The sequence below is a fragment of the Pantherophis guttatus genome, chromosome 2, assembly GCF_059756535.1.
Source record: "Pantherophis guttatus breed Tessera chromosome 2, ASM5975653v1, whole genome shotgun sequence".
Taxonomy (NCBI): Eukaryota; Metazoa; Chordata; class Lepidosauria; order Squamata; family Colubridae; genus Pantherophis; species Pantherophis guttatus.
In genome coordinates, this window is record NC_142064.1 from 240,909,759 (window position 1) to 240,919,857 (window position 10,099).

Consider the following 10,099-nt stretch of genomic DNA (forward strand, 5'->3'; position numbering starts at 1 on the left):
AAGTATCTGGGTTGCAGATAACTAACAATCTGAACTGGTCTCTCCACACATCATCCTTAGTGAACTGTACAAACCAGCGTCTGTATTTCCTGCATCAGATGAGGAGAGCACATCTTTCTCCTTCTGTCCTGGCCACTTTTTACAGAGGCATGATTGAGAGCATTTTAACAAACTGCATCACGGTTTGGTTTGGTGGCAGCAGTCAGTGCCTCAGATAGAAAGTCCATACAGAGAGTAGTAAGGATAGCTGAGAAGATTATAGGAAGCTCGCTTCCTGTTATTCAGGATACTGCTTATAGGCGCTATGTGCTTAGAGCTCAAAGCATTGTTAGAGACCCTACACACCCACTTTACAGTCTGTTTCTGTTGCTCCCCTCTAGGAGGAGGTTTCAAAGTATTTCTAGCAGGACTACCAGATTCTGTAACAGCTTTGTTCCCTATGCCAGCGGCCACCAACTGGTAGTCCGTGGATCACTGGTGGTCCGCGAGAAAATTTTGGTGGTCCGCAGAAAAATTATTTGCATTTTTTATATTGCACTAAATCAGGGGTCCTCAAACTACGGTCCCTGGGCCGGAAATGTACAGTGAATGCTTGTGTTGCTGCAGAGAGTCTCCCCCTTTGGTGTTTTTATGCGGGTCGGAGGGGAGCAGAAATTCCAACTTGGGGTCTGCTTCAGCCTCCTGGTGTGGGGCTTTGGGTGAAGGCTAGAGGGAAATGCCGCTGGTGGCGAAGAGCCAGAGGGCCTTGTTCCAGTGGGACTGTATCATGGTCTGGAACTGGCTGACCATCTCAGCCCACTGAGCCTCCAGGCACCAGTACTTGGCCTTGCACTCATGCAGGTCTTCCCTCTGCTTTGAAAGCCTATGCTCGCAGTCCTCAGTGAGGTGCTTCTGCTGAGCCTCTTTCTCGGTCAGATCCAATTTGAACTGAGCCAGCTGTTTTGTCAACTCTTTCTCATGGTAGCTGCTTAGCTCCAACAACTGCTTCCTATTGGGTCCCTAAGGAGCTGGGCGGGCAAGTGAGGAGTGGCTGGGAGGGGAGGGGTGAGTAAAGGCCAGTGAGGTGCCCCTCGATGTGAGTGATATCAAGTGGGCCACACCCACCCAGCCAGTCACATGACCACCTAGCCATGCCCACCCAGCCAGTCATTAGACAGACCATATTAGTGGTCTGCAGGATTTAAAATTATGAATTTAGTGGTCCCTGGGGATCCCTGCCCTATGCATCTGTTGAACTTGCAAGATTTGTTTTTTTCACCATGTACATGTATATATCCATAGATATATACTGTGTTGTTCCTCGGTGTCATATAATATATGTGGGTATATATACATAATTTTGTATTTATTTATTTATTTTGTCATGTTTATGTAATGTATATTGGAGGTGGGGACCCTTTGAGAACTGTATGCAACATACATACATTCATTTTAATGTATGCCGATTAGTGTACATTCAAAGTGAAAATAAAGTTATTCTATTCTATTCTATTCTATTCTATTCTATTCTATTCTATTCTATTCTATTCTATTCTATTCTATTATCAGGCAAGATTAATGACCCTTGAAAACTCCCATCCTTTCTATTTTATTTCCATTCTATCAAACAATGGAACTGCTGAAGGCATTTGATGTTTGCCCAGTAAAACCTATGCAGGGTTTTTTTTTTTCTAAACTGAATCTGGAATTGCATATTCCAAGAGCCCAGATTGAATTGCTTTGCCCTGGAACCACAAAGTCAGAATGAGTCATGCCTCTCTCCAGTTCAAGTTGAATCAGGGCTGATTCGTGTAGACTTATTAAGCATTTCTAAACCTGCTTGGTTCATTCATTAATGGTTAACTACAGCACACGGTAGAGATAAATCTTCTTGGTTGGTGCCATTCTGGGTAGTTAACCCCATTTTAAAAATTAAGCACTGAGCCTTCCAAGTATGATCAACAGCTGCACGAAACTCCTCTGAGCATCACAACAGGGCTCTCTTTCCTCTCCGAGAATAGCTCCAGCCTTTCTTACCAATTACTAGGAGTAGCCAGGCTGCTTTCGATTATAATACCCCCTAACACGGGAATGATAGCAACTCTGATGAGAGAGCTGTAAAAGAAAATAGACCCTCACTTCTGCAAATCGATTCTGCAGGTTTCCAATTTCCCCATTCAGGATTGCTATGGGCTGTGAAATTGACCAGAGCTGTATAAAAATGATAGTAGAGAAAGAGGAGGAGGAATGGTGGGGCTCCCACCTAGTAACAAATGACATTCCTGACTGTTTGTCCTGGTCAGCCAGTGGATCCTTCTTCCTAAAAGCTTTCATGATGTCAAAGCTCCAGAGGCAGAGGCCAGCTGGATTAGGGGATAAAATGAAGCAGTGGAATGGCAAATGGCATCTACTAGAGATATAACCATTCTAATATTCTATTTCAGAAAGGGAACTTTTTTTTCCAGCACTGCTGGTTTGTTTTGTTTTGTTTTGTTTTGTAAACTTTTCTTTGTGCATAAGAACAAGAAATGCTGAGATTTTGTTTCTCTGTCCTCCCCTCCTTCCTTCTGTTGGAAGAAATGTCCCATCTGGGTTCAGTTCCAAGTGGGAAGAAAGACACTGGAAACATGGAGACTGCTTGGAAAGACGGTTTAATGGTGGACGGGAGCACATGGTTTGCGATCCTGGGTAAAAAGAGCACATGGGGGAGAGAGGGAGAGAGATTTATACCATCTCTTGGGCCCCGCCTTTGAGCTTCCTGTTCCTGTGTAAGGAATGTACTCTGATTGGTTGTCAGACTCCCAGCCTGGTTGAATCTTGCTGGGTGATGATGTAATGAAGGGGCTTTGAGCAATTCCTATTATGGCTTAATGGCTTTGTCCTGGTTTGGATCTTGAGTGGGGGCTAATCCTATCATGTCCTGAGGGCCATGTCTTTTGTGTTGTAGATAAGCTGGCCCAGCCTTTTGTCTTGTAGATAGGTTGGCACAGGGGTGAAATCCAAAATTTTTCCCTACTAGTTCTGTGGACGTGGCTTGGTGGGCATGGCAAGGGAAGGATATTGCAAAATCTCCATTCCCACCCCACTCCAGGGGAAGGATACTGCAACATCTCCATTCCCACCCCACTTCTGGGGGAAGGATACTGCAACATCTCCATTCCCACTCCACTCTGGGGCCAGACAGAGGAGGTATTTGCCAGTTCTCCGAACTACTCAAAATTTCTGCTACCAGTTCTCCAGAACCTGTTAGAACCTGTTAAATTTCACCCCTGGATTGGCACCAAAATATCTGCTGGGGGTAGGGGCAAGGAGCTGAGACTCTGAGTTTGTCTTTAGAAACAAGTTTTTCCTTTGGGAAAAATATAATATTCTGCCTTTTTAATATTTCCTAGAATATTTCAATTTCCTAGGAGAGGGGTGGGTGCTAACATCCTACACTTCATTCTCAAAAGGGGCAGAGACCATCCATCTGCCCAAGTGAAGGAACAGGAGAAGGAAACAAAAGGAAACATTATGCTTCAGCGCCATCAGGGATCTCCAAACCTGGCAACTTTAAGACTTGGGGACTTCAACTCCCAGAATTCTTCAGCTTCAATTCCGGGAATTGAAGTCCACAAGTCCTTAAGTGAACTAGATCAAGCATGTCCAAAATGACCTCGTCTGAATGCACTGGAACCCATTTTTATTTTTAGCCAGCTTTTTGGATGAGAAGCGAAATGTCTTCAAAGAAAAACCAGAAAGTCCAGTTGCCTCTTGAAAAAACATCTTTGGGACGACCATGACCTGGATGACTGAGAAACTCCATAGTCACTTCTTCCTTTAATGTTTCTTGGAAAGTAAAAGGAAGTCTGGAGCATGATGTTTTGTTTCCTTCTACTCATGCTAATTTCCTTTAAATAAAAGAGATGGAGATATAGGAAGGCATCTTACTGGTACTTTGTAAATTTGAGGAACAGCAAACCTATCAAGAGCTGTTCTATAATGTTATTTGTTTTATTTTAGTTATTAAATTTATTCACTGCCTATCTGATTGTCTTCTGACTCTGGGTGGCTTAAAATAAAATGATACTAAGATAATAAATACATTAAAATTATCTGTTGAGTGTGTGTTTGTGAGAATGGCTAATTGTATGAAAGGAAGTATTCTTCCAAACTTCTTGCTTGGCACATTTTTTATTTTTATATGTTCTGAGTGGGTCTGGTTTTTTAAAAAAATCCTATAAAGGAGAAATTGTATGTGTGTGTACAGATATGCATAGCCACACTTAGGTGATTGAATTATGAACCATAAGTGGTGTTGACTTTTAGCAATTGCATAGACTTCTACATGATAATCTGTCCCAAAACTGGTTTTGGGGGGTCTTCCAATAATGCACCAATTGCTGTTGGGATCATATCCACCACCTTGTTTTTGATGGTCCTCATCTTTATTTCCTTCCAACTTTCCCAACATTTAAGAAGAGCCTTCTTCAAAAACAAAAAAACAAAAAAAAAAAAAACAGGTCTTCTTATAATATTTAAAATACAGCTTGGCACTCTGATCTTAATACCTTCTATTTAGTTTCATGAGCAAATGATTTCTATTTTTGACTTGGTGACCTACCACTCATAAGAACCATGTTGTATAGTTCCTTCTGTCTATTTTGATCTATTTGGAGAATTTGTTGTAATTTTTCCACAGTGCATTTTTTTAATTTTTATTTTTTGAAACCACAATGGAAACGTAGAGATCAAGTGGTGAGGTCTTGTGAAATGTTGGATTTGGTCCAAGAGCTCCAGATTCAAATCATAGTCTTCTGCAAAGCTAGCTTGGTGATGTTAGACTAGCTGCTCAACTAGACTGAAGAATTGTAATTCTATATGGTTTGGAAAAGAATATTTGTAAGCCACCCCCGGGTCGGTTAAAAATCTAACAAATAAATTGTGCCCTCAATTTGCAAAAGAGAACATCTACAAGATATCCTTTTACTGAAACAATGCCTTTCCACAGTACTGTCTGTCTTTCATCTCTATTTTGCAATGTTCATTTGATGATAGGCCAAAAAAAAAAAAAAAATCCAACCTTGGCAGTGGTTTCATGTTGCTGCTTCAGTGAATTATAATAACAAAGTGGAACTCTTTGGTTACTGGTTCCTCAGACTCAAGATGTCTTTCTGGCTGATAGAAGTTAAGTATTTATTCATGCAAAACAATGCCCTGGAAACTATAGCCATGATGTCTGAAATGGTAACATTTACTAATAGCTTATTTTCTTGCAGCTTATAAAGACCAATGACAAAGAGATCTGGTTATGCCAACAGGTCTAGACCAGGCCAAGTTCAAAAATGCCAGGGAATTTCTAGAAGTCTGGCATGCTGACAAATCAGCCATCAACAGACACATAGACATTAACAACATCTACAGACTTTGCAAATAGACAATCAACCAGCCCAAAATAGAGCAAAAAGACTCCAGCCCCTTTCCACCAGTAATCAGCACCTAGATCAGTATAGATTAACTCCAAGGTTAACTTCAGACCAACAATCAAGCAAATAATACCCCAATCAAGGCACTGCCAAAGAGCCATCAGTAAACAGCCCAACCAAAGAATCTCTAAACCCCCCCCCCACCCACACAGACAAGTCATCAGAATATAAACTGACAGCAAACAGCATTCCTTACTAGCACTGATGATGTTACCGTACCTAGTTAGGGTAATGAAACATCTTCAAGAAAACAAGCAAGCTCAGAGAGCACCCCACATTTCAACCCTGAGCTACAAATATTCTCGTTTATTGGTACTGTGTATTTTGTATTAGGATATTTTTAGTACAAATTTATCTTGGGCTGCATGCTCTGTCTGGGTAAATGCATTGTAATAAGCAACTTGAAAAACAGAGTCACATCTTCCAAATCTACCCCATCTGCCCCAGCTCCAATCAAAATCCTGGCACATCCCATTACTTTAAACTCTGAACTTTTTATTTCAACGCCCTTGAATTTTACTTTGGGAAACATTCTTTCATATCCTTTTTGGAAGAATACTTTCATATTTGCTCAGCTCATACATTTTATGGTAATAAGCAATGGGACTCCGCACTTTTCATTTTCAACTCAAAAGAGTAGCTTTCCAAATTTGAAACAGCAAAATAAAATAGCCATAAGCCAGTGGCATCTGGAGTTTATAGTGCATCTTCCTTTTTAAACACGTTTAAACACTAAAACCATAGTATCATCTATTTTTTTTAAAAAAATGAATCTAAATCTTATATGAATATTCCTGTTTTCAGTATAGATAAAAGGAGAAAAACATATAGAAATTATTTAAAATTGGTAGCTAGCAACATCATTCTACTCTATAAACTTTACAATAAAACTCTGCTTTTAGCTATTGTAAGTGGAATTTTAAAAAAACCAAATCTATATCCCCATCATCAAATGTATCATAATATTATTTTATTTAATATTATTTCCACCCATTGCAAGAAGCAACGGGTGGAAACTAATCAAGGAGAGAAGCAACTTAGAACTAAGGAGAAATTTCCTTAGAATAATTAATCAGTGGAACAACTTGCCTGCAGAAGTTGTGAATACTCCAACACTGAAAGTTTTTAAGAAGATGTTGGATAACCATTTGTCTGAAGTGACGTAGGGTTTCCTGCCTGGGCAGGGGGTTGGACTAGAAGACCTTCAAGGTCCCTTCCAACTCTGTTATTCTATTCTATTCTATTCTATTCTATTCTATTCTATTCTATTCTATTCTATTCTATTCTATTCTATTCTATTCTTCTCATTGAGACAAGTGATGTTTCAAATGCTTTTGAGTCTTCCCAGACAATTGTTTTGATCCAGAAATCTGAGTATACTCAATCGGGCAACATAATTCATGTAATTCTGTCTACTGAAATTAATTTTACTTATGAAATTTAGAAGGCTACCCAGCTTCCAAAGACTCTGGCACGTTACATGCAACAGAAACCAAAGGAGAAAGAAAAGAATAATGTACATACCAGAAGAAATCAACTAAAAAATTTCTAAATCAAATGCAGCAGAGAAAGCATGGATGTATGTATTGTCATTTTATGAGGGTTCTTCTATATTGTGAACAATATAATTAGTAAAGTAAATAAGAAGCATGTCGTTCCCATTTTTTAAATTATTTTTTTATTAAATTGATTTATATGCCGCCCTTCTCCGGAGACTCAGGGCGGCTTACAATGCGTTAAGCAATAGCCTTCATCCTTTTGTATATTTATACAAAGTCAGCTTATTGCCCCCACAAACTGAGTCCTCATTTCACCTACCTTAGAAAGGATGGAAGGCTGAGTCAACCTTGAGCCTGGTGAGATTCGAACTTACAGTAATTGCAGACAGCTGGTGTTAATCACAATGCTATTAGTCTGCTATTAGTCTGCTGAGCCACCAGGCCCATTAAAATAAGTAAGACAAACCATGGCTAATTTTCACATGAGGTTATTGAAACCGGAGGTCCAATAATTTAGACTGGTTTGCTCATTATGCTAAGTCTGATAACCAAGCTATGATAACCCCACTTGTGACCCAAAGCATCTTCATAATGTTGCCCACCCATCATTGAAACATGTCTGTTTGAAGACATATATGACACTAAATTAACATTACAGTTAGTTTGGCCCAATGATACTTGCACAACTAGAAGATTTTACACTTATTAGTAAGTAATGAAGCAAGATTGCTTAGAATGATTTAGGAAGAACTGTAATACAAGAAATTGAAACAAAAATCAAGTACCTGATAGTAGAAATATTTTTCAACCCTGGCAACTTTAAGATGTGTGGACTTCAACTTCACCTATGCTGGCTAGTGAACTGAAAATAAATTAACAGTATAATGAAATGTTTCTACATTATGTGAAACTGGATTGACACTGGATAGTTTTCTATATAGATTAAACATTTATAGGAACTACAGCGGAGGTGGGTTTCAGCAGGTTCTGACCAGTTCTGGAGAACCAGTAGTAGAAATTTTGAGTAGTTCAGAGAACTGGTAGTAAAAATTCTGACTGGCCCCGCCCCCATCTATTCTCTGCCTCCCAAGTCCCAGTTGATCGGGAGGAAATGGGGATTTTGCAGTATCCTTCCCCTGCCATGCCCACCAAGCCATGCCACACCCACAGAACCGGCAGTAAAAATTTTGAAACCCACCACTGAAACACAGCCCATCTGATTTTAGCAAATTTATCATTATGAAAGAAACAGTTTAGAGAATAAGCAGGTAAAATGTCTGAATATGTGCTATAAACAACATAAACAACTGAGCTCTTTTAAGATGGGTTGTATCGTTAGTAATATTTAATAACAATAATTTTAATAGTAGCAGTAGTAGTAGTAAGAATATGAACATTCAAACACTGCAGCCTTGTGCATTTGTAGTAGGATACCAGAGAGAGAAGGGAGAAAAAAAATGACTTGGCTGAGATTTAAATATATCCTGAAGTGGAAAGACAGATCAGTTAGATTTCATTATTGGCTTGCTCTATTTTCATGCAGTGCCATGGGCAAAATTCATGCTTGGCTCAGTTTCTACAGAAGATAAATTTGGATCAGTCAACCATTCAAAAACCTACCTGATGAAAAGTTAGGGAAATAGCCAAATAATGCACTGTATGTGATTATTAATTAAGTCACAGGAATTCATTGGCAACCTTCAGTCTCAAAAGACTGTGGTATCGTGCTCTGGAAAGAGGTCCTAAAACAGCATCTAGTGTGACTAAAAAGGCCAATTCGGGAGTGGCAATCCCTTCTACAGTGAGGGCAGATACATTCTGTCCCCTGCCCAGCCCCCAGATTTTGCTGGTTCCAGGACTGCCTCTTTGCCTCAGCCTGCCGAACAAGTGTCTCTTCGAATTGGAGAAGGCCATGCTGTGTCTTTAGCCTCCAAGCTGAACGATCGAAGGTCAAGGTTTCCCAGTTGTTAATGTCCATTCCCAGGACCTTTAGATCCCTCTTGCAGATATCCTTATACCACAGCTGTGGTCTCCCTCTGAGGTGCTTTCCCTGCACTAATTCTCCATATAGAATTAACCCTGGTGGCGCAGCAGACTAAAGCACTGTTATTAACATCAGCTGCCTGCAATTACTGCAAGTTCAAATCTCACCAGGCTCAAGGTTGACTCAGCCTTCCATCCTTTCTAAGGTAGGTAAAATGAGGTCCCGGATTGTGGGGGCAATAAACTGACTTTGTATAAAATATACAAAAGTATGAAGGCTATTGCTTAACGCATTGTAAGCCACCCTGAGTCTCTGGAGAAGGGTGGCATATAAATCAAATAATATATACCCAGGAGATTTTTCGGAATCCGACCATCAGCCATTCTCACGACATGCCCCAGCCAGTGTAGACATCGCTGTTTCAATAGTGTATACATGCTAGAAATTCCAGCACGTTCCAAGACTGCGCTATTTGGAACTTTATCCTGCCAGGTGATGCCAAGAATATGACGAAGAAATACAGGAATTACAGCCATGAGATAATCTTTCAATGCCTGGAAATAGTCTTCAGGTAATGGTGGACAGGTTGAAAACAAAGAAGTGCATTTCCTCTTCAGAGATGCTGCCAATTTGGAAGTGGCCTCCCACCTTTCCTTGGCTAGTTTAAAGAAGAAACAAGTCCCATGAAATGAGGCAATCATGGAATTAGAAAGTTCCAGCCATAAAGCAATGGGTTAATAAATAAAACAAAGTTTGGGATTTGTGTAATTAGAAGGGATTGCATTAATAATGTGCTTCAGATCATTTGATCTGAAATGAAAGGGGATAAGAGAGCACTTTCAAAAATAAAAAAGCATGATTTATGTGGGCAGCTAAACTGGTTCTCCTGCCTTAAAGGCATTGCGGTTAAATGTTAAATACATAATTATTTGTCTTTATCTGGTGGGAAAGGGTGGAGGTCCTCTAACTAGATTCTCAAACAAGGAGATGTATTTAATAATCTAAGCGTAGTTCCTTCTGATATTATCTGTGTTCAGGACCTCAAAAGAGGGGCAACCTCAGATTACTTATTTATTTTATTTTCATTCTTCTTTTATTATTGTTTACAAACAACCTGTGAACATACCTAATACTCCTTCCTCCTCTTATTTTCCCTACCACAACAACCTTAC